Source organism: Gopherus flavomarginatus, chromosome 1, assembly GCF_025201925.1.
Source record: "Gopherus flavomarginatus isolate rGopFla2 chromosome 1, rGopFla2.mat.asm, whole genome shotgun sequence".
Classification (NCBI taxonomy): Eukaryota; Metazoa; Chordata; order Testudines; family Testudinidae; genus Gopherus; species Gopherus flavomarginatus.
In genome coordinates, this window is record NC_066617.1 from 146,962,447 (window position 1) to 146,984,161 (window position 21,715).

Here is a 21,715-nt window from a genome sequence, read left to right on the forward strand (position 1 = left end):
TATATATGTTTTGATTAAGGTTGCGAGCTTGTCTTCTGCAGCAACTGGTTCGGATGGCCTGGGGGACACCTGAGCAACTCAGAAAGCCCTCAGGTTAGCCACACCAGCCACTGCTGTGGCAGTCTGGGGACAATGTGCCCCCTGACCCCCAGCAGCAGCAGGAGTTTGGGTGTGGGACTGGGCTGGGAGTTGGAACATGGGAGGGATGAGGGCTCTGGGTGGCCCTTACCTCAGGGGGCTCCCCAGAAGTGGCAACATGTCCCTCCCTCTGCTCCTAGGTGGAAGCGTGGCCAGGCAGCTCTGAGTGCTGTCTCCATCTACAGGCATTGCCCCTGCAGCTTCCATTGGCCACAGTTCCCAGGCAATAGGAGCTGCAGAGCTGGCACTTGAGGCAGAGGCATCATGCAGAGCCCCTGATCCTAGGACCTGAGGGAGGGGTAACATGTCACCACTTCCAGGGAGCTGTGAGAAGCCAGGTAGGGGATCCTGGGCCACAAGCCACCTCCCTCTCTCCCTAAAGCACATGTGGTTCCCCCAGGCCACCCTCCTAGAGCACCTGTGGTGCCCCTGGGCTGCCTCTCCCCAAGTTCCCACAGTGCCCTTGGGCCACCGCCTCACCCCAGAGCACTCAAGTTTTAGTCAGGGGTATATAGTAAGGGTTGCCAAATATCCAGGTTTGTCCTGGAGTATCCAGGAATTAAAGATTAATCTTTAATTTAAAATAATGTCATGTGATGAAACCTTCAGGAATTCATCCAACCAAAGTTGTTAGCCCTATATATAATACAAGTCAAGGACAAGTCACGGAGCATGAATTTTTCTTTACTGTCGGTGACCTGCTTGTGACATTGCACACCATAAGACTTTATGGAATATGCTTCTGAATGTAAATATGACGTAACTGGAATATGTTTTATGCTGCATATTCTATGTAACATACCTCTGCAAAGGTTATGATCTACTGAATATATTCATCTTATTTGTATGTATGTATCATTTTTGTATTCGAAATTATGAATATTGGCTGTGTACTTGTTTGTTTTTAAGTAGCTTCAGTAAGGCATTCGGGGGAGCTTCTTTAGAAAGAATCTTGCAAATTAAATGTCCAATCAAGAAACACTTAACGGACAATGGATCTTGGAAAACTCCAATCCACATGAGAAGTCTACCTGAAGATATTAAGGTGGCATGTAAACAATAGCTGCCACTTGTAAGGAATTGAGTCATGCACGGATATGTGACTTGCCCATGTGACCCCAAAACTCCATCTTGTAGCTGGAATTCTACACAGGGGGAGGGAGGGGTGTCCACCCACATGAGGAAGTCTATTTAAGCCCCTGGAAACCCCTCCATTTTGTCTTCAGCTGGCTCAAGGGATAACCTCTCAACCCCCAAAGGTTACCTGAAAGAAACTGGAACAAAGGACAGTAACCATGGGAGTGTGAGTGATTGCTGGACCCAGACTAGAAGAAGGCTAGTCTGTAAAAGAAGTTTACTGGAACATCTCTGAGGGTGAGATTTCATCTTTCATCACTTTCTTGCTGTATTGGGTTTAGACTTGGATGTTTTATTTTATTTTACTTGGAAATTCACTTTGTTCTGTCTGTTATTACTTGGAACCACTTAAATCCTACTTTTTGTATTTCATAAAATCACTTTTTACTTATTAATTAACCCAGAGTATGTATTAATACCTGGGGAGGGCAGCTGTGCATATCTATCAATGTTATAGAGGACGAACAATTTATGAGTTTATCCTGTAAACTTTATATAGGGTAAAATGGATTTATTTGGGGTTTAGACCCCATTGGTAGCTGGGCATCTGAGTGTTGGAGACAAGAACACTTCTTAAACTGTTTTCAGTTAAGCCTGCAGAGTTTAGTGGACATGGTTCAGACCTGAGTCTGGGTTTGTAACAGGCTCGCGTGTCTGGCTCAAACAGGCAGGGTTCTGAAGTCTCAAGCTGGCAGGGAAAATGGGTTAGAAGTAGTCTCAGCACATCGTTCAGCAGTTCCCAAGGGGTTTTCTGTGATCCAACTTGTAACACTGTTCATGACTTTTACTAAAAATACTGACTAAAATGTAGCCTTAGTTTTGATACTTGAACTAAATTGTACAAGACAAATAAAAAAAGTAATAGTTATAGTTGTATATAAGATTTTTCAAAATAGATACTTTTCTCACTCCCTTGCTGAATTAGATAGAGTATAACAATGTATGTAATCATCAAAGTCCCCAGTAATGATATCTGTGCTGGTGTGTTGAGGTCTATCAGCTAGAGTGGTGGAACAGAATGTGAAAAGGTGTATTAGACCTCATTCTGCCTAAATATCTGAGCAGTAAGGAGATGGAAAAAAAATACTATGATTCCCCTGTTAAAAAGGATCAGTGTGAGTTGAGAGACAATGATTCACTCTACCATATTCTGGTTGAAATCACACAAGAAGTTCTCAGATTAATGGTGCATTGCCCCTACACTTTGAGCAAATGGTCTTTCATCTTGATGGGCTAGGTGGCAATAATGAGGCCTAACATGTTCATTAAAAAATCTGATGTTTAGGACTTTCAAATGCTTGAATCACTATTTTAAGCAGCTGTGTCTAAGATGCAAAAATATACAAAAATGGGGAAAAAATCTTGATTTTCAGCTGAAAATATTCAGTTTTGGAGACTTGGGTTTTCTGATGAAAAATCAAAACTTCTCAAGAAAAGCAAGAACTGTCACCAAAAATATTTATCTCAGTGATTACTGAATTTCCTGTCTGAAAAAAAATTCAGTGGAAATTTTCAACCACCCCAATTCTCATTTTAGGATTCAGAGTCAACAGACTACTGAGATGAATGGGGCAGTTCACATCTCTTAGAGCTATTGTTGAAGGTAGTCAGCTAGCTCAGGAAGATAACAATAAAGTGGATACAATCACGTCACAGTTACAAGGTTACCTGCATAACCCAGAGTTCAGCAGCAAAGGGTAGGGAATGTTTATATTCCAGACCATATGAAACAGCCAAAGAAACGTGAACCACACTGTCATAACATTTTTCTCAGATCTGGACCTTAGCGTCCAAAATATGGGTGTTAGCATGAAAACCTCCAAGCTTAGTTACCAGCTTGGACCTGGTAAAGCTGCCACCAGCCAGGAATCTATACAGTGCCTGGCGAACTGTGGTCTCCCCAAAACCTTCCCTGGGGGACCCCCAGACTCAGATTCCTTGAGTCTCACAACAAAGGGGAATAAACCATTCCCTTCCCCCCTCCGGGTGTTCCCTCCCTGGGTTCCTGTAGAGATATACAGAAGCAAGCTCCGTGAATCTAAACAGAGGGACTCCACCCTCCCTGTTTCCAGTCCTGGAAAACACAAGTACTTCCCCTCCTCACTCAGAGGGTATGCAAAGTCAGGCTTAGTAAATCTAACACAAAGAGATTTTCCCCCTGACTTCTTCCTCCCACCAATTCCCTGGTGAGCTGCAGACTCAATTCCCTAGAGTCCTCACTAAAGAAAAACTCCAACAGGTCTTAAAAAGAAAGCTTTATATAAAAAGAAAGAAAAGGACATAAAAATGGTCTCTCTGTATTAAGGTGATAAATACAGGGTCAATTGCTTAAAAGAAAAATGAATAAACAGCCTTATCCAAAAAGAATACAATTTAACACATTCCAGCAACTATACACATGTAAATACAGAAGAAAACAATATAAACCTATGGTCTTCCTATCTTTGTACTTACAACTTGGAAACAGAAGATTAGAAAGCTGGAGATAGAAAAATCACTCTCATAGCCGAGAGGGTCAGACAAAAGACAAAGGACAAAGAACTCACACCCAAAACTTCCCTCCACCCAGATTTGAAAAAGTCTTGTTTCCTGATTGGTCCTCTGGTCAGGTGTGTTTTGTTACCCCTTTCCAGGTGAAAGAGACATTAACCCTTAGCTATCTGTTTATGACACACACAGAGTTTTTTATATACATATTAAAATAAAATGAACCATGCTAAAAATATTATGGTTGCAATGTCAAGCACTCAAGTATTAGGAAAGGCTCCAATTAAGGTTGCCTGTGGAAACCCGGCCTCATTGCACATGTGTATTATGACACATTTTTACCCAACTCCATATAGGAAATCTGTGGTGGGCCCAGAACTAGCACTCAGATATCCTGAGTCCCAATAGAGAGTCCCTCAGTCACAAGAGCAAATCTTCTTTCTTCTTACAACCTGCTACCTCAAAGTATGTACCACTTGCCCACTGAATGAAGCCAGAGACATGTACAATAAATTGTGATTATGTATTTAAACATTGTAGGGAAAATTTTCGAAAGCACTCAAGGAACGTAGGCACTTAGGCCAAAATTGCAAAAGTATTTAGGTGCCAAACTCCATTTGAGGATCTGGGCCAGACTTTTTTAAGGTGTTTGACTTACTGCCCTATAACATTCTAATAAAAACCTAGCACTATAGAATATCAATAAAGCATATGCTAAATGAATTAAGATTTAGCTAACTGACATTTCTCAAAAAAGTAGTTGTCAGGGGAATTCATCCCTCAACATGGATGGTTCTAATGGGTTTCTGCAGGATTTGGTTCTAGTTAGTTTTGACTTTCTACAACATACGTACCCTGCTCATCTTCTGCTTGCTTTATTAATTTAATTCTCTCCTGGCAGCTTGACCTAGTCTCCAACCAAGATCAGCCCACTACTTCTGAGATGCAGCTATCTCATTCATGCAGTCTTCTCTTGCACTGGAATGTGACCCAGTGTTCCACAAAACTAAAATTCAGCTTCACACCAGTTGAGCAGCCAACAGTTCACCTCTAGTATATTTTGTCTGCTGCTTTCTCTCATTCATTGGACCGGTAGCACCTCTGAAATCACTTGGACTTTCCTCTTCTTTAATTCCCTTTCAAAATCCCTGAAATATTTTATAATCTGGATAGTTTCACAGGATGTCATATTGTTGGTTCTAATGTCCATCAGCAGTGGAGATTTGCCAGGTGAATTCAGAATCCTGTCCAATCTTGTAGATAAAACTTGTGTCTTTGCTCCAGGGAGACGGCACACCATCCTGCTGAGTTCTCTGTCAACTCTTCTTAATAAGGAGTCGCTAGCAATTGTTGCCTTTCATCTTAATACAGTTGAAGAATCTGAGGCAGGACCAAGTACACTTGGACCATCCCTGACAGGTATTTGTCTAAGCTGGTCTTAAAAAATCTCCAGTGACAGGGATTCCACAATCTCCCTTAGAAGCCTGTTCCAGCACTTAACTGTCCTTGTACTCAGAAAGTTTTTTCTCAATATCTAACCTAAACCTCCCTTACAGCAGATTAGGCCCATTGTTTTTTGTCCTTGCTTCAAAGGACATGGAGAAAAACTGGTCAAAGTCCAACAGCCCTTAACATGTTTGAAGAATCTTATGAGGTCCCCCCTCAGTCTTCTTTTCTCAAGAGTTAAGATATCCAGTTATTTTTAACCTTTCCTCATAGATCAGGTTTTCTAAACTTTTTTATAATTTTTGTCACTTTCCTCTGAACTTTCTCCAATTTGTCCACATGTTCTTACAGGGTGGCACTCAAAACTCAACACATTATTCCAGCTGTGGCCTTCTGAATGCCAAGTGTAGTGGGATGATTACTTCACATGTCTTACATATAGTACCCCTCTTAATACACCCAGAATGATAGTAGGCTTTTTCTCAGCTGCATCACATTGCTGACTCTTATTCAATTTGTGACTGATTACAACCCCAAGATCCTTTTCTGCAGTACTAACACCTAGCCAGTTATTTGCCATTCAATAATTATACATCTGATTTTTTTTCTTCCTAAGTGCAGTATTTTGTACCTGTCTTCACTGAATTTCATCTTGATTCATACTAATTCTCCAATTTCTGAAGTTAATTTGAATTCTAAGTCTATCCTCTAAGATGCTTGTAACCCCTTGGCCTCATCCACAAATTAATAAGCACACTCTCCACTCCATCAACCAATTCATTAATTAAAATGCTGTTTCTGTGTCCTGTCTGGTGTTCAAGATGTATGAAGCTAGGAATTGTGCTCAGTACAAATGAAAGATCAGTGGAATCCCAGGAGCATGTTGAGAGTAGATGAAGGTGTTATTGCCTATCCCACAAAGGGGAGGTTTAAGGCAAACTGGTATTCAGTCAAGTTGTTCATATGAAGAGTAGGTTATATTAAGAGAAACCTTCCCACACATGATGATGGGGCCTTCCCTCTCAGATTGAGGCACTGAGAACTTTCCTCAGTATTAGAACTGTGAGCTCAAACTAACTTTCACTATGCAGGAGGGATGTGGATCCAATCCAAGATAATCTTAACAAAAGAAAAAGGCTGAAGTTTTAAACAAAGAATGAATGTTTGCCTCATCATGCTGCAACATTGTTACATTTTAGCTAATTGTTGGTGAGAAAATTGAAAAAGGAAAAATATCAAAGTGAACAAATGTTGTCTTTCTCTCAAGCTGCAAACAATTCTGGTCCTGCTCCACTACTCCTTTCTGGTATTTAAATACCCAGGGAAGAGGAGCCATCAGACTGTCCTTTTTTTCTAGTCAACAGCAACAGTAGAAACAAGAATGCCGTAAGAAGGCATTTGGTTATGTCACATAGGAAGTGTCCATCAGAAGCCCTGCATGCTGACCAGCACACTCAGAACAAGTTACAAATAAGAAGGTGAAGAGAAGTAAAATTCTAAACTTTTACTTCCACATTAACTCATATTTGTTCTCAAAACCAATTCAACATTTTAATGTGTATGTGTTTGTGTAAGTGCAACAATAAACATTAGAAAGAGTCAAGTATCAGAGGGTAGCCGTGTTAGTCTGGATCTGTAAAAGCAGCAAAGAATCCTGTGGCACCTTATAGACTAACAGACGTTTTGGAGCATGAGCTTTCGTGGGTGAATACCCACTTCCTCAGATGCATGTAATGGAAATATCCAGGGGCAGGTATATATATGTGTGCTAGCAAGCAAGCTAGAGATAACGAGGTCAGTTCAATCAGGGAGGATGAGGCCCTGTTCCAGCAGTTGAGGTGTGAAAACCAAGAGAGGAGAAACTGGTTCTGTAATTGGCAAGCCAGTCACAGTCTTTGTTCAATCCTGAGCTGATGGTGTCAAATTTGCAGATGAACTGAAGCTCAGCAGTTTCTCTTTGAAGTCTGGTCCTGAAGTTTTTTTGCTGCAGGATGGCCACCTTAAGGTCTGCTATAGTGTGGCCAGGAAGGTTGAAGTGCTCTCCTACAGGTTTCTGTATATTGCCATTCCTAATGTCTGATTTGTGTCCATTTATCCTTTTCCGTAGAGACTGTCCAGTTTGGCCGATGTACATAGCAGAGGGGCATTGCTGGCATACGATGGTGTATATTACATTGGTGGATGTGCAGGTGAATGAACCAGTGATGGTGTGGCTGATCTGGTTAGGTCCTGTGATGGTGTCGCTGGTGTAGATATGTGGGCAGAGTTGGCATCGAGGTTTGTTGCATGGATTGGTTCTTGAGCTAGAGTTATTATGGTGTGGTGTGCAGTTACTGGTGAGAATATGTTTCAGGTTGGCAGGTTGTCTGTGGGCAAGGATTGGCCTGCCACCCAAGGCCTGTGAAAGTGTGGGATCATTGTCCAGGATGGGTTGTAGATCCTTGATGATGCGTTGGAGGGGTTTTAGCTGGGGGCTGTATGTGATGGCCAGTGGAGTCCTGTAGGTTTCTCTCTTGGGTTTGTCTTGCAGTAGGAGGCTTCTGGGTACACGTCTGGCTCTGTTGATCTGTTTCCTTATTTCCTCGTGCGGGTATTGTAGTTTTGAGAATGCTTGGTGGAGATTTTGTAGGTGTTGGTCTCTATCTGAGGGGTCAGAGCAGATGCGGTTGTACCTCAGTGCTTGGCTGTAGACAATGGATCGTGTGATGTGCCCGGGATGGAAGCTGGAGGCATGAAGGTAGGCATAGCGGTCGGTGGGTTTTCGATATAGGGTGGTTTTAATGTGACCATCACTTATTTGCACCGTGGTGTCAAGAAAGTGGACCTCCCGTGTAGACTGGTCCAGGCTGAGGTTGATGGTGGGGTGGAAGCTGTTGAAATCATGGTGGAATTTTTCCAGAGTCTCCTTCCCATGGGTCCAGATGATGAAGATGTCATCAATGTAGCGTAGATAGAGAAGGGGTGTGAGTGGACGAGAGCTCAGGAAGCGTTGTTCCAGGTCGGCCATGAAGATATTGGCATATTGTGGGGCCATGCGGGTGCCCATAGCAGTGCCACTGATCTGGAGATATATATTGTCATCAAATTTGAAATAGTTGTGTGTAAGTATAAAGGCACAGAGCTCAGCAGCCAGTTGTGCTGTGGCATCATCAGGGATAGTGTTCCTGACAGCTTGTATTCCATCTGTGTGTGGGATGTTTGTGTAGAGAGCCTCTACATCCATGGTGGCTAGGATGGTGTTTTCTGGGAGGTCACCAATGCATTGTAGTTTCCTCAGGAAATCAGTGGTGTCGCGGAGATAGCTGGGAGTGCTGGTGGCACAGGGTCTGAGTAGAGAGTCCATATATCCAGACAGTCCTTCAGTGAGAGTGCCAATGCCCGAGATGATGGGGCGTCCAGGATTTCCGGGTTTGTGGATCTTGGGTAGTAGATAGAATAACCCTGGTCGGGGCTCTAGGGGTATGTTGATTTCTTCTGGTGTTAGTGTAGGGAGTGTCCTGAGTAGATGCTGTAGTTTCTTAGTGTATTCCTCAGTGGGATCTGAGGGAAGTGGCCTGTAGAATTTGGTATTGGAGAGTTGTCTGGCTGCCTCCTTTTGATAGTCAGACCTGTTCATGATGACAACGGCACCTCCTTTATCAGCCTCTTTGATGATAATGTCAGGGTGGTTTCTGAGGCTGTGGATGGCATTGCGTTCTGCACGACTTAGGTTGTGAGGCAAGCGATGTTGTTGTTCCACGATTTCTGCCTGTGCACGCCGGCGGAAGCATTCAATGTATAGGTCCAGGCTGTCATTTCGACCCTCAGGAGGAGTCCATGTGGAGTTCTTTTTCTTGTGCTGTTGGTGGGAGGGCACCCGTGTATCAGTGCACTGTTCAGTGTTGTCCTGGAAGTATTCTTTGAGTCGGAGACGGCGAAAGTAGGCTTCCAGATCGCCACAGAACTGTATCATGTTGGTGGGGTTGGCAGGGCAGAAAGAGAGTCCCCGAGATAGGACAGACTTTTCTTCTGGGCTGAGTGTGTAGTTGGATAGATTGACGATATTGCTGGGTGGGTTAGGGGTACCACTGTTGTGGCCCCATGTGGCAGGTAGGAGTTTAGACAGCTTACAGTCCTTTTTCCTTTGAAGAGAGGTGAAGTGAGTAATGTAGATCTCCTGTCTTATTCTAGTGAAGTCCGTTTGTATAGAAGTTTGGTTGTTAATGAGAGTCTCCAGGTTGGAGAGCTCTTTTTTGACCAACACCTACAAAATCTCCACCAAGCATTCTCAAAACTACAATACCCGCACGAGGAAATAAGGAAACAGATCAACAGAGCCAGACGTGTACCCAGAAGCCTCCTACTGCAAGACAAACCCAAGAGAGAAACCTACAGGACTCCACTGGCCATCACATACAGCCCCCAGCTAAAACCCCTCCAACGCATCATCAAGGATCTACAACCCATCCTGGACAATGATCCCACACTTTCACAGGCCTTGGGTGGCAGGCCAATCCTTGCCCACAGACAACCTGCCAACCTGAAACATATTCTCACCAGTAACTGCACACCACACCATAATAACTCTAGCTCAGGAACCAATCCATGCAACAAACCTCGATGCCAACTCTGCCCACATATCTACACCAGCGACACCATCACAGGACCTAACCAGATCAGCCACACCATCACTGGTTCATTCACCTGCACATCCACCAATGTAATATACGCCATCGTATGCCAGCAATGCCCCTCTGCTATGTACATCGGCCAAACTGGACAGTCTCTACGGAAAAGGATAAATGGACACAAATCAGACATTAGGAATGGCAATATACAGAAACCTGTAGGAGAGCACTTCAACCTTCCTGGCCACACTATAGCAGACCTTAAGGTGGCCATCCTGCAGCAAAAAAACTTCAGGACCAGACTTCAAAGAGAAACTGCTGAGCTTCAGTTCATCTGCAAATTTGACACCATCAGCTCAGGATTGAACAAAGACTGTGACTGGCTTGCCAATTACAGAACCAGTTTCTCCTCTCTTGGTTTTCACACCTCAACTGCTGGAACAGGGCCTCATCCTCCCTGATTGAACTGACCTCGTTATCTCTAGCTTGCTTGCTAGCACACATATATATACCTGCCCCTGGATATTTCCATTACATGCATCTGAGGAAGTGGGTATTCACCCACGAAAGCTCATGCTCCAAAACGTCTGTTAGTCTATAAGGTGCCACAGGATTCTTTGCTGCCATTAGAAAGAGGAAGGTGCAAAAAATCAGTTTGAAGGGCCCTCTTGCAGTGTTTTCTGCATTTCTCAGATTCCAATTCTTCATATACTCTAACTCAAATCAGACAAAAAACAACCAACCAAGACTTCCAACATGGTTGTTTATAGCTCTTTATACTGTGCAGAGCTTCACAGTGTAACTGATGCTGCTAATCTGGTCACTGCACCTCACAGGAAACCAGCGGCACCTCAACAGCAATAACATATACAATATTAGCATAGACAATATTTCACAAAAACACAGGCTGTTTACACTTTGGAACTGAGCCATTAGTTATCAAAGGGGTAGGGTAGAAATGGTTTAAACACAAATGGTTCAGCATCTCCACTACATCCATGCTGCTGCAATCTGTGTGCAGGTTTCTCCTGCATCTCCAGGACCACTGCTCTAATCTCTGTAAGTTGCAGTGCCTTATGGGTATCTATCTCATCTTTCTCAGCACAATATTAATAAGCAGAGGATTCTGGGAAATTTTGAAAGGCCACTCCTCTGTAATGGAAATTACTGAGAGGGCTTTTTGACCCATGGCTTGTTCGCAGTGATTCTAAAATCATTCAAATTGGGATGGTTTCGGACCACATGGCATTTAGGAGTGTTGAAAGAAAGTCTATTCCCAACAGCATTAGGCATAAATGTAAAACATTGGGATCACTTAGGTAAGCGGACATAAGGTTTGTAACAAGTGGGCTAGGGGGACCATAATGTTCTTGGCATGGAACATTTCCCTGCTGGGGACAAAGAGGAACTGACTGGGTCATGAGGTGTAAGGATACCTTGGCACCAAACAGAGCTTACTGGGCTTGAGGTGGTGAAGTTAAGGAATGTCCCTTTTGACTATGCCCAGTCCATGGACTATGGTACAGAAGTGGGATCCTCTCCCAAATTGTGTACTTTGGGTAATATCAATGATGTGAATGAGAACCTCTTCCCTGGTGACTACAACATCTCACAGCTGGGTTTCTCCATTGCTCTCATCTTCTTTATGATGTACCTGTAGGTTTGCTCAGTGATTTGAGAAGCTGGTGGGTAAGGGGAGGTGGGGAGTGAATGAAGCAGGTGAATTTTCCTTTGCTGTGTTGACCCCATGGACATGGATATAGATTGCTCCTCATATCCATCTCAGTTCACCCTACCACACTCTTAAGGAACACCTTCAAACTGTTTTCCACAAAAGGTACTTGCAGTTTGATCAACGTTGTCCTTGTGTTTGTATTGCTTCATTACAGCAATTCTTCTGTGACTGAATGAAATGCAACAAAGTAAAAAAATATAAAAGGTGGTGTCTAAATCCAATTACTTTTTACCAATTTATTAAAAGAAAAGTATTTTAACCAGATAGTGAACTAATTATCATTTTAAAATAAACTATCAACAAGCTGGGAAATGAAAAAGAGACCAGGTTCAGCTGCTTGGAGGGCTCTAATTGGCTCCAATTATCCAAAAGACATATGGTTTATCAGATTTAACTATCTGCTTTTTAATCTGAGTGGCCATTCCCAGCTCCTTTTGACACAGACTTATGAACGGTATGTGGTCACAGCAAAGTGTATTACAATTTTACAGTATGAACACAGCCTCTGAAGAGGGAAAGATGACTGTGGTAGTATTTATTGGGGATATTCGTCATTGTATTTGGGATGCCTCAGATTTTATGATTTTAATAATCCATCTCATGCCGATATGTCAGGCTTTGGCCAAAGAACCAGCTGCTCACAAATATAGCGCTTTGAATCTTTGCATGGACCAGAGGAATGCTCTCCACCTGTGACAAGTGCACAGTTCCCATCAATGTATCCTTTATTTATTGCAAACCTATGATAGAATAAAATGTTACTTCAAGTCATTCTAGTTATATTTCTATTACTACCTTATTTTTTCAAAGGTTAAAATGTCTATAATTTAAACATATGGCAAAAACAAATAAGAAGAAGACAATTGTGGAGAAGCAGAGGGGCCATTATTAAAAAAAATCAGTAAATTTGGTATTTATGAATGTGAGGGAATAATTGCATTGGCTAGAGTCAGGAGTGCAGATGCTCCCCGGGTTATGCAAACCCAACTTATGGAAATCTGGACTTATGGAAAATTCCGTAATTTTTTTTTTCCATAATTGTTGGAGATAAGTTCCAGACTTATGCAAAATTTGACTTATGCAAGGCGTTCCATTCCAGAACGCCTTGCGTAAGTCAGGGAGCTTCTGTAGTGTATCACATGCTGTGCGAATTTTTCACTTAACTGCCAGTGTACTTCAGCCATGACACAACCTCCTCTCTATTCTTTTTTTCCCTTGAATTCCTACTGCCCTCAGTTCATTGCGCATGGACTTCATTCTTGACCAGCAGCACCGGCTTCCTCTCCACTTTTGATGTTTCTTCACCTGGAGCTTTTGATCAATACATCTCAACCCTGACTTGCACCATCCTTTGCTGACTTGGGCCCCCATAGAATTTAAAAATACATTTCAGTGATGACATATTGCACTCCTTTTTACTGAAGCCTGGGTTTCTCTTTGTCATAGCACTGTCAATTCACATAATTGAAATGGGAAATTCTAGTCATGTCTGGAACTTACCAGTCAGTGGAGAAAGCTGTACCATTCACTCACGTCCACAACCTGTCAGTCGTCTCACGTGTCAATCCTATCCAGTGAGAAGTTGCCAGGGGATTTATGAAATCCTGTAGAAGGACAAAGCCAATTCATACAATTACATTCCTTTCCCTGCTTATTTCATGGATGTATGTACCTCAGGTATTTGCTCGTTTCACAACTGTATGCATATTAGGTACAGTGGTGTGGTTAACAGGTCCCTATGTCCTGAGGTAGCCTCATGGTTAGGACCCTACCAGATTCCTGGCCACGAAAAATGTGTCATGGACTGTGAAATCTGGTCTCCCACTCTTGAAATATGTTTGTGTGTGTGTGTGTGTGCGCTTTTACCTTATACTATACAGATATCACAGGGTATAGCAATGTTTCTCATACCGGGGGTCCTAACCCAAAGGGGAGCCGCGGGGGGGGTCACAAGGTTATGTTAGGTGTGTCACAGTATTTCTGCTCTTCTGTTCTGCTTTCAGATCTGGGTGACCAGAGAGTGGCAGTTGTTGGCCAGGCAGCACCCCACCAGCAGCAGTGCAGAAGTAATTGTGGCAATACTATACCACACCATCCTTACTTCTGCGATGCTGCGTTCAGAGTTTGGTGACAGAGAATGGTGGCTGCTGACTGAGGGCCCAGCTCTGCAGGCAGTGGTGCAGAAGTAAGGGTGGCAATTCCATACCATGACATCCTTATTTCTGTGCTGCTGCTCGCGATGACTCTGACATCAGAGCTCTTAAGGCAGCACCGCTAACAGCAGCAGGCCAGAAGTAAGGGTAGCAGTACCACAATCCCCCCTATAATAACCTTGTGACTCCCGCCCCCCCCCCCCACGCAATTCCTTTTTGGGTCAGGGCCCCTACAATTAAACCACCATGTAATTTCAGACTTAAATAGCAGTAATCATTACCTTTATGATCTTTAAAACACGATGACCATGTAATTGACTGAAATGGATCGTGAATTTGGTAGGGCCTACTCATGGTTGATCAGCCCCATTAACCACCTGATCACATTCTTCATTTCCTTCATGAGTGTTTGTTGTAGAAATTGTGACAGCATTCTTTGTTGGTTAATCTCATAGGCTCATAGACTTTAAGGTCAGAAGGGACCATTATGATCATCTAGTCTGACCTCCTGCACTCTATTCACTCTCTTGTCTGTAGTAATGCTTCTCAAGCTATCTGATGTGGGGGACCGGCAATTTTTTTCCCCAATGTGTCAGGGACTGGTGCCATATTATTATCCTATTAGACACTCTTATGAGGAAACTTGCTGTGGACCGGCAGCCGATGGCTCCAATCCGCAGACCACCACTTTGAGAAGCACTGGTCTAGAGAACAATACCTCCCCTAGACAGAGAAAAATGCCCGGAGTGATGTACAGGTTTTTCTTGTACTACAGTAATAAATGTAGCTTGAATATGAAAATTACTGGTGACATTGGGGTTTTGCCTTGCATCAGGTGCCTTTTAATTTAATTTATGCTTCCGTTATGGCTCTAATGCTGGGGAGAGAAGAGGAGGTATAAAGTAATTAGCCTTCAAGAAAAAGCAAGGTACCAAATGAAGCCAAATCTCATTTTCTGCAATCCTCTTTTCACTGACAAATCTTCTGTTGGCTGTTCTGAATATGTAGCTTTCCAAAGACAAAGATACTTTACCAGCTCTTCTTTGTTTTCTATAAGGAGGAGTCTGGAGTCATGAGAAGAGCAGGCCTTTTGACTCTCCATCCAAGATTTGGATTCAGTAGAAAAGTGGTAACATTTATCTCCATGGGGAAACCAATTTTCTGGGCAAAGAAACTTCCACCCTTAAAAAGAAATACAGTTTATGTTTCTTCTGTTTCTTCTGTTGCTGTTACACTTGCCCTCCCTCCCCTATTTTCTCCACTTGACTGTTTCATCCACCTAATGTGCTTTGTTTGCATTAAATTTGTCATCTCTCTCACATAAGGGTTATCTCTTATGGTATGTTTTTACAACATCTAATATAATGGAGGCCCATACCTGATTGAGGCCTCTAGATATTCCTTTATTAGAAGTATTAAGCTCAATTTGTAATAATAGATTTTCTCTTGTAGTTTGATTTTGAGTCAAGTGCATCACAAACCATCTTGAAATTCACAAGCATTGACACAGTTGCTTGTATTTTGATGCTGGCATGAGGACTATTGTTCTATAGCAAATAAAATAATTATTGCTATGCCAACATCACTTTCCTTTTATACGCAAATCATGTTTGTTTGTTTTTCCCCTAGGGGAGTTTTGTGTATTTTTTGGCTTCTATACATCAAGTGCGAGTTCTATTGTAAGTAATTGGCTGTTTCTTTGTCAGTAATTACTGAGCAGGTTTCTTACACAATGGGTTAAATTCAGTGAGGATCTGTAAGTGATGCTTCTTCATGCACAGTTAGACTCCATTTTTCACTCACTTACTCTTTTGCAAATGTCAGGGAATCTAAGCTGGTGAAATCTACATGCTGAGAAGCACCAGAGATGGAATACCTTAAAGTGGGAGGTTGACTATTTTATCTTACAGCTTCTTAAAAGAGAACTGATAGGTAAGACACCATGGGAAGAAAATCTAAAGGAACAGGGAGTTTAGGAAAACTGGCAGTTTGTCAAAGAGACAATATTAAAGGTACAAGAGCAAACTATTATGATGTGAAGGTGTCACCAGTTCTTTCTATGGTCTTCTAGGAGGTCTGTGTTGCCTCCTGACTGGTTTTCTTTGGTTAGCCTCTGGTCACGACAATTCTTGGTCTCTGGCTCTAGTTAGGCTTGGTGCTCTGCTTCAGTCCCTTTGGGCTGTGTTTCTCGAGGCAGCCAGCTGCAGGGATTTTACCCCTTTGCTGACTCAGGCCTTTCTCCCTCCCTTTCTTATTTGAACTTTCTCTTTTTATAGCAGGCCCTGTTTCCTCCATTGGTTGCAGCTGTGGGTCCCTAACTCGATGACTGTCAGTTGTGGCAGCTGCATGAGGGTGCAGTCAGGCCTCTTGGCAGGAGAGACTACCCTCCCCCTTCTGCCTGTGCTCAATGTGGGGTTTGATAGGAAAGATAGGAAGAATAGTAAGAGGCCAGTATGGCCCCATCAAGAGCTCTTTAACAAACTGAATATCAAGGAGGAATCCAACAAAAAGTAGAAGGTGGACAATCTGTGAAGGATGAGTACAAAAGAATGGCACAAGCATGTAGGAAAAAAATCAGAAATGGCAAGGCACCAAATGAATTACACCTAACAAAGGACATAAAAGGTAAAAAAAAGTGTTTCTGTAAATGCATTAGGTGCTAGAGAAAGGTGAAGGAGGTGTAGGTCCTTGACTTAGGACAAAGGACAGATAACGATGAATTATATTAAGAAGGGTAAAGTGTTTAATGCCTTTAATAAATATTTAAATACAATTAATACTAACAGCAAGGGGGAAGAAACACAAACCAAAACAGGGAAAGAACCGGATAAATAATAGTTAGATAAGTGACATGTGTTCAAGTGAGCAGGGTCTGAGGAAATTCACCCTAGAGCACTTAAGGAACTAACTAAAGCAATCTCAGAACCATTAGGAAATATCTTTGAGAACTCCTGGGGAAGTCCAGAGGGCTGGAGAAGGGCAAACATAGTACTGATCTTAAAAAGGGAAAAAAGAGGACCTGGGGAATTATAGAAGAGTCTGCCTAACTTTGATACCTGGAAAGATACTGGAACAAATTATGAAATAATCAATTTATAAGCATATAAAAGTTATTCATAGAATATTGGAGTTGGAAGGGACCCCAGGAGATCTAGCCTAACCCCCTGCTCAAAGCAGGACTAATCCCCAAATATTTTTTTTCGGTCCCACCTCCCTAAAGGGCCCCCTCAAGAGCTGAGCTCACAACCCTAAATTTAGTAGGCCAATGCTCAAACCACTGAGCTATCTCTTCCCATCAATAGAATGATATTTAATAGACAACATAGATTGATCAAGAAAAAATCATGCCAAACCAACTTAATTTCCTTCTTTGACATGGCTACAGATCTAGTGGAGAGAAGGGAAGCTGTAGACATTATATATCTTGATTTCAGTAAGTCTTCTGACACAGTCCTACATGACATTATCATAAACAAGCTAAGGTAATATGGTATAAATGAAATTAATATAAGGTGGGTACAAAACTGGTTGAAAGGCCTTACTTAAAGAGTAGTTGTCAGGGTCCTGGGGCCAGTATATTCAATGTTTTTATTTGTGATGTAGATAATGGAGTAAAAAGCATGCTTATAAAATTTGTGGATAACACCAAGCTGGCAGGGGTTGCTAGCAAACTGGAGGACAAATTAGAGAATTGATCTGAAATCAACAAGATGAAAATCACTAAAGAAAAGCTCAAAGTACTACACTGAGGAAAGAAAAATTCAACGCACAACTACAGAATGGAGAATAGCTGGCTAGGCAGTGATACTGCTGAGAAGGATCTGGAGTTTATAGTGGATCACAAATTGAATATGAGTCCCCAGTGTGATGGAGTTACAAAATAATTTTAATATAATTTTTGATGTATTAACATGTGTCATATGTAAGACATCAGAAGTAACTTTCCCTCTGTATTCAGCACTAGTGAGGCCTGATCTTGAGTCTTGTGTTCATTTCTTGGTGCCACATTTAGGAAAGATGTGGACATATTGGATGGAGTCCAGAGGAGAGCATCAAAAATGATATTCTGATATATGAGGAAAGTTGACAACACTGTGCATGCTTATAGAGAACAGAAGCATGAGAGGTGACAAGAAGTAATCAAGTTAATCTACAACAAGGGAGGATTCGGTTAGGGTTAAAATGAAACTTTCCAAGTATAAGGATTTTTAAGCACTGCAATAGCCTTACAAGGGAGGTTATGGAATCCTCATCTTTGGAGGTTTTTAAGAACAGTTAGACAAACGCTGGTCAAGGATGATCTAGGTATATTTGGACCTGCCTCAGTGCAGGTGACTTGAGTAAATGACCTTTTGAGGTCCTTCCCAATCAACATTTCTGTGATTGTATTATTTCCTCCTGTAAACTGTTTTTTCTTCCTACCATCCTCTCTGGTGGTCTTTCAACATGTGACTTAAACCAGCTTAGCCTCCCTTATATTCCCTTAAGGCTCACTTCTGAGTTTTCCAGCGAATGTAAAATTTTGGTAAATAAAGATAAAAATAATTAGAATCTAATTAACCAAAATGTCATACTCTGATATCCATCAGTGTAGCAACAGTGTTGGGAATTCAATATGAAATTATTTCAGTCTAAAGTTACAGCACATAGAAAAAAAATGCCCTCCTGAAGCCAACTGATCTTCATCTTTCCTGTTCAAAACCTTTGGCAGGTTTCCATTCTTAGCTTGGGTAATTTCCTGGCGCTGGCTGAGGTTATCCTGCTGTCTACATGATACATGGGAGATCTGAAAAACTTAAAGCCAAAATAATATAACAATATGATGTATCACTTAAAAGTAAATTGCAACTGTGCCACAAATCAATATATTATGACTTACAGGGACACAAAGGACCAACTTCTACCTGCAGTTATGCCATTGGGCATAATGTCTGTTGTATTATTAGAACAACATGTTATGTTATATGTAATATGTCAGATACTTTTTCTTGTTAAAAGTCATCTTAAAATTAACATTTTGAACTTAATTCCCCCCCCCCAAAACCAAACAAACAAACAAAAAAACCACTGTGTGGCTGAAAATCTTAACTCTGTAAAGAGTCACAGAATATAGCAATTGAAAACATCCTGATTTCCAGCATCTTGGTTGAACACTGGTGATGTTTGCAGTGACCTCAATGCAGAAAAATCCTATTTGGAAGTTAGACTACAACACAGGAAAATCAGCTACTTAGGAAGAAAATGGTAAGTGAAAAGCCCTGGAATTTTTGCAAGGAAGACAAGGACACTTACACTATGGACAGGAAATTCAATGAGCATATCAGCCCAGAGGAATGCTCACATCAGGGGTGTGTTTTGGCCCATGAGGCTGAAGCCAGGCGTTTAGACTCCAAATTCATGATTCTGCAGGGGTTCACCAGAAAATCTGTCCTGCTTATTTGTTCTGGAGGACCCTCTGCCCCTTCTAGCTCTTGGGTGATGTGGCAAGTTGGAGTTGTTATGCCAGAGGCTTGACAGCTGTCGTTGTCCTTGGATACTCTGCAAAGGGGGTCCCTGATTTGGGTGTGTATGTGTGGGAGAATGTGTGCAGAGAATGTGCCAGAATCCAGCCGGTGTCCATGTTAAGCCCTCTAAAACCATAATAAGGCATCTAAATAAGTGGCCTGATTTTCAGAGAAGCTAAGCATTGCAGCTCTTTACTCACTTACAACTCATGAAATTTACTCTTCAGCAGTTACACAAGGAATACGCCAGCACAGAGCTTGTTTATCAGTATCTACTTTGCTCATGCTTACCATTTGCAGCCAAGACCCCCACTGCTATGAGCAAAGCCAAACAGAAGGTCCCCAAAATCCCTGCTATGAGCCTCCATGCATGAGCTGGAGCAGAAGAATCTGAAAGAGAAAAAGAGAGGGGAGAAGTACAGAATTGCAGAGGGAAAGGCTTTTAAACCCCAAACGAGGCATAAGCCATTCATATTCTCTGTGTTAGTGAAATGCAGCTCAACCGCACACAAATATTCATTCTTCCCCCTCTACCATCACACATATTCAGCCACATCAGAACAAGTTGTCAGGGCTCTTGAACTATGGAATGAAAACTCTTGCCCTGTTCAAAGTTATACAGGTCAAGATACCTGGAGAGCAGGATCTAGCCTTAACAAAGCCTTAATAAGGAAGCAGACTCTCTTACGTGGGACTTGATGGCAGCAGAACTGTGCTCTGGGGTGCTAGGAGAAAACCATTAAGGGCTATTCCTCTCACTTTAGCACTTACATGGAGCTTTTCAATTGTAGCACTTAAGAAGGTAGGAAAATTGAAACAGAGAGAGGTGAAATGCTTTGCTCAGGCTTACCAAGGGAGTCAATAAAACCCTCCTCTCCTGGCTGAGCAAGTTAGAAGCCCTGTGCAGTGGCCCAAACTGCTTCTGTGTAGCAATTTGTGAAAGAGGGGAAGCATTATATTCATTCATTGCTAGTATTGAGTACACTTATAAAGGTGGGGTAAGTATAAGAAGGCTCAGAACAAGGAGTTCTAGGAAGAATAAAAAGCCACCCCCCCCCTTCCCTCTTGGGAGTTCCACCTTCAAGGGCACCTTTAAAAAAAGCATTAAGGGCTCAGCTGTGCCTTTTAGGAACAGCTCTGTGTGGGGCTAGTGTGGCGCGTCCCCAGCAGGAGGTCTGGGTGAGGATTGCGTCTCCTGGGGAACAGTCCCTCCCTGAGCTCTCAAGTATGCAAGAAGAGAGTACTCATTGCGCCATCTTATAGGATGGTGGAGCTTCTTCACTGTGTTACCCAGTGGGGGAGGCAGTGATGGTGCTAGTCCATTGTGGGCCCTAAGCAGGAATATTTTGTGCCCTTTAATTCTAAATCAGGAAAGTTTTTAAAATAAAACGTGAATGAGGGGCCAATGTAGCTGGTCAGGGCCCTAAACAATTGTTTAGTCTGCTTATGTCTAGCTCTGGATCTGGGGCAGGAGGCTAGATGAGGCCATAGTTGTATTTTCCCCTCTGTCCACTTTGGGATGGCCAATGCCTCTCTGCGTTCTAGGAGGGAACAATCCCTGCAGCTGGGAAGAGAATATCTGGCCACCGCATTTGTGGGCAGAAGGCAGGGCATGCCTAGTACCCTTTGATCCTCTCCCTGCAAACATTCATACAGTGGCTGAGACAATCTGACCCTGTATTACATGAATATATAGCACTGCTCTGAATTTATTTTAAAGGCTTAATTTTATATTGTAATATAAAGAATGTGCAATGAGGCCAGGTGGATAATACTTGTGGCATCTTAGCCATTGAATGTCTTGATTTTGGGTATTTAAATCCCAATCCTTTATGTGCAGTTTTGCTTTTCATGTTCTCATACAATTCAAGGAAGGTTTTAGACTATGGGCAGTTAAATAGTAGTATGAGTGGAGCCAGCAGCTTATAGCATGCAGTACCTTTGCCCTGGGGGTTCGTAGTCTGTTGTCTCCTCTGCTGCTCAGAAGCATTATGACATTTCAGTTCTGTGTAGGTCACCACCTCCTCATTTATCTCTAGTGAGTTATAGCATAGAAACAGTGATTTTCATTCATTGGGCTGATAAAGGTGGACAGCTCTGATTACAATCTATAGAACTATAAAACTTTCATTGCAGGATGTAGGGCATAGCAGAACTTTGATATTAAAAGGTTTTGTCCCAAGACACAATGGTCTGCAGTAGCCTGTCAGTGTACTGGGGTCAACCAACTAACATCTGTGAATTCAGCATATGCATCTTATCACCTTGTTTCCAATATCTGACTCCTATTTAGAGTCTTACCCAAAAGTGTTGTTACATTTAAAGTTATTCATGTGACTTATATAACCCTTTGCACATACACTATAATCAGAAAATTACAGTTTCAAAGGTAAGCATTAAAAGTTATGGAAATATCCAGTTAAGACAATGAATCTATTTGACTACCCTTGACTCATGCATTCTGCTAATGACAATCTTGAAAGGTAAAATTTCACTTTACATACTTCA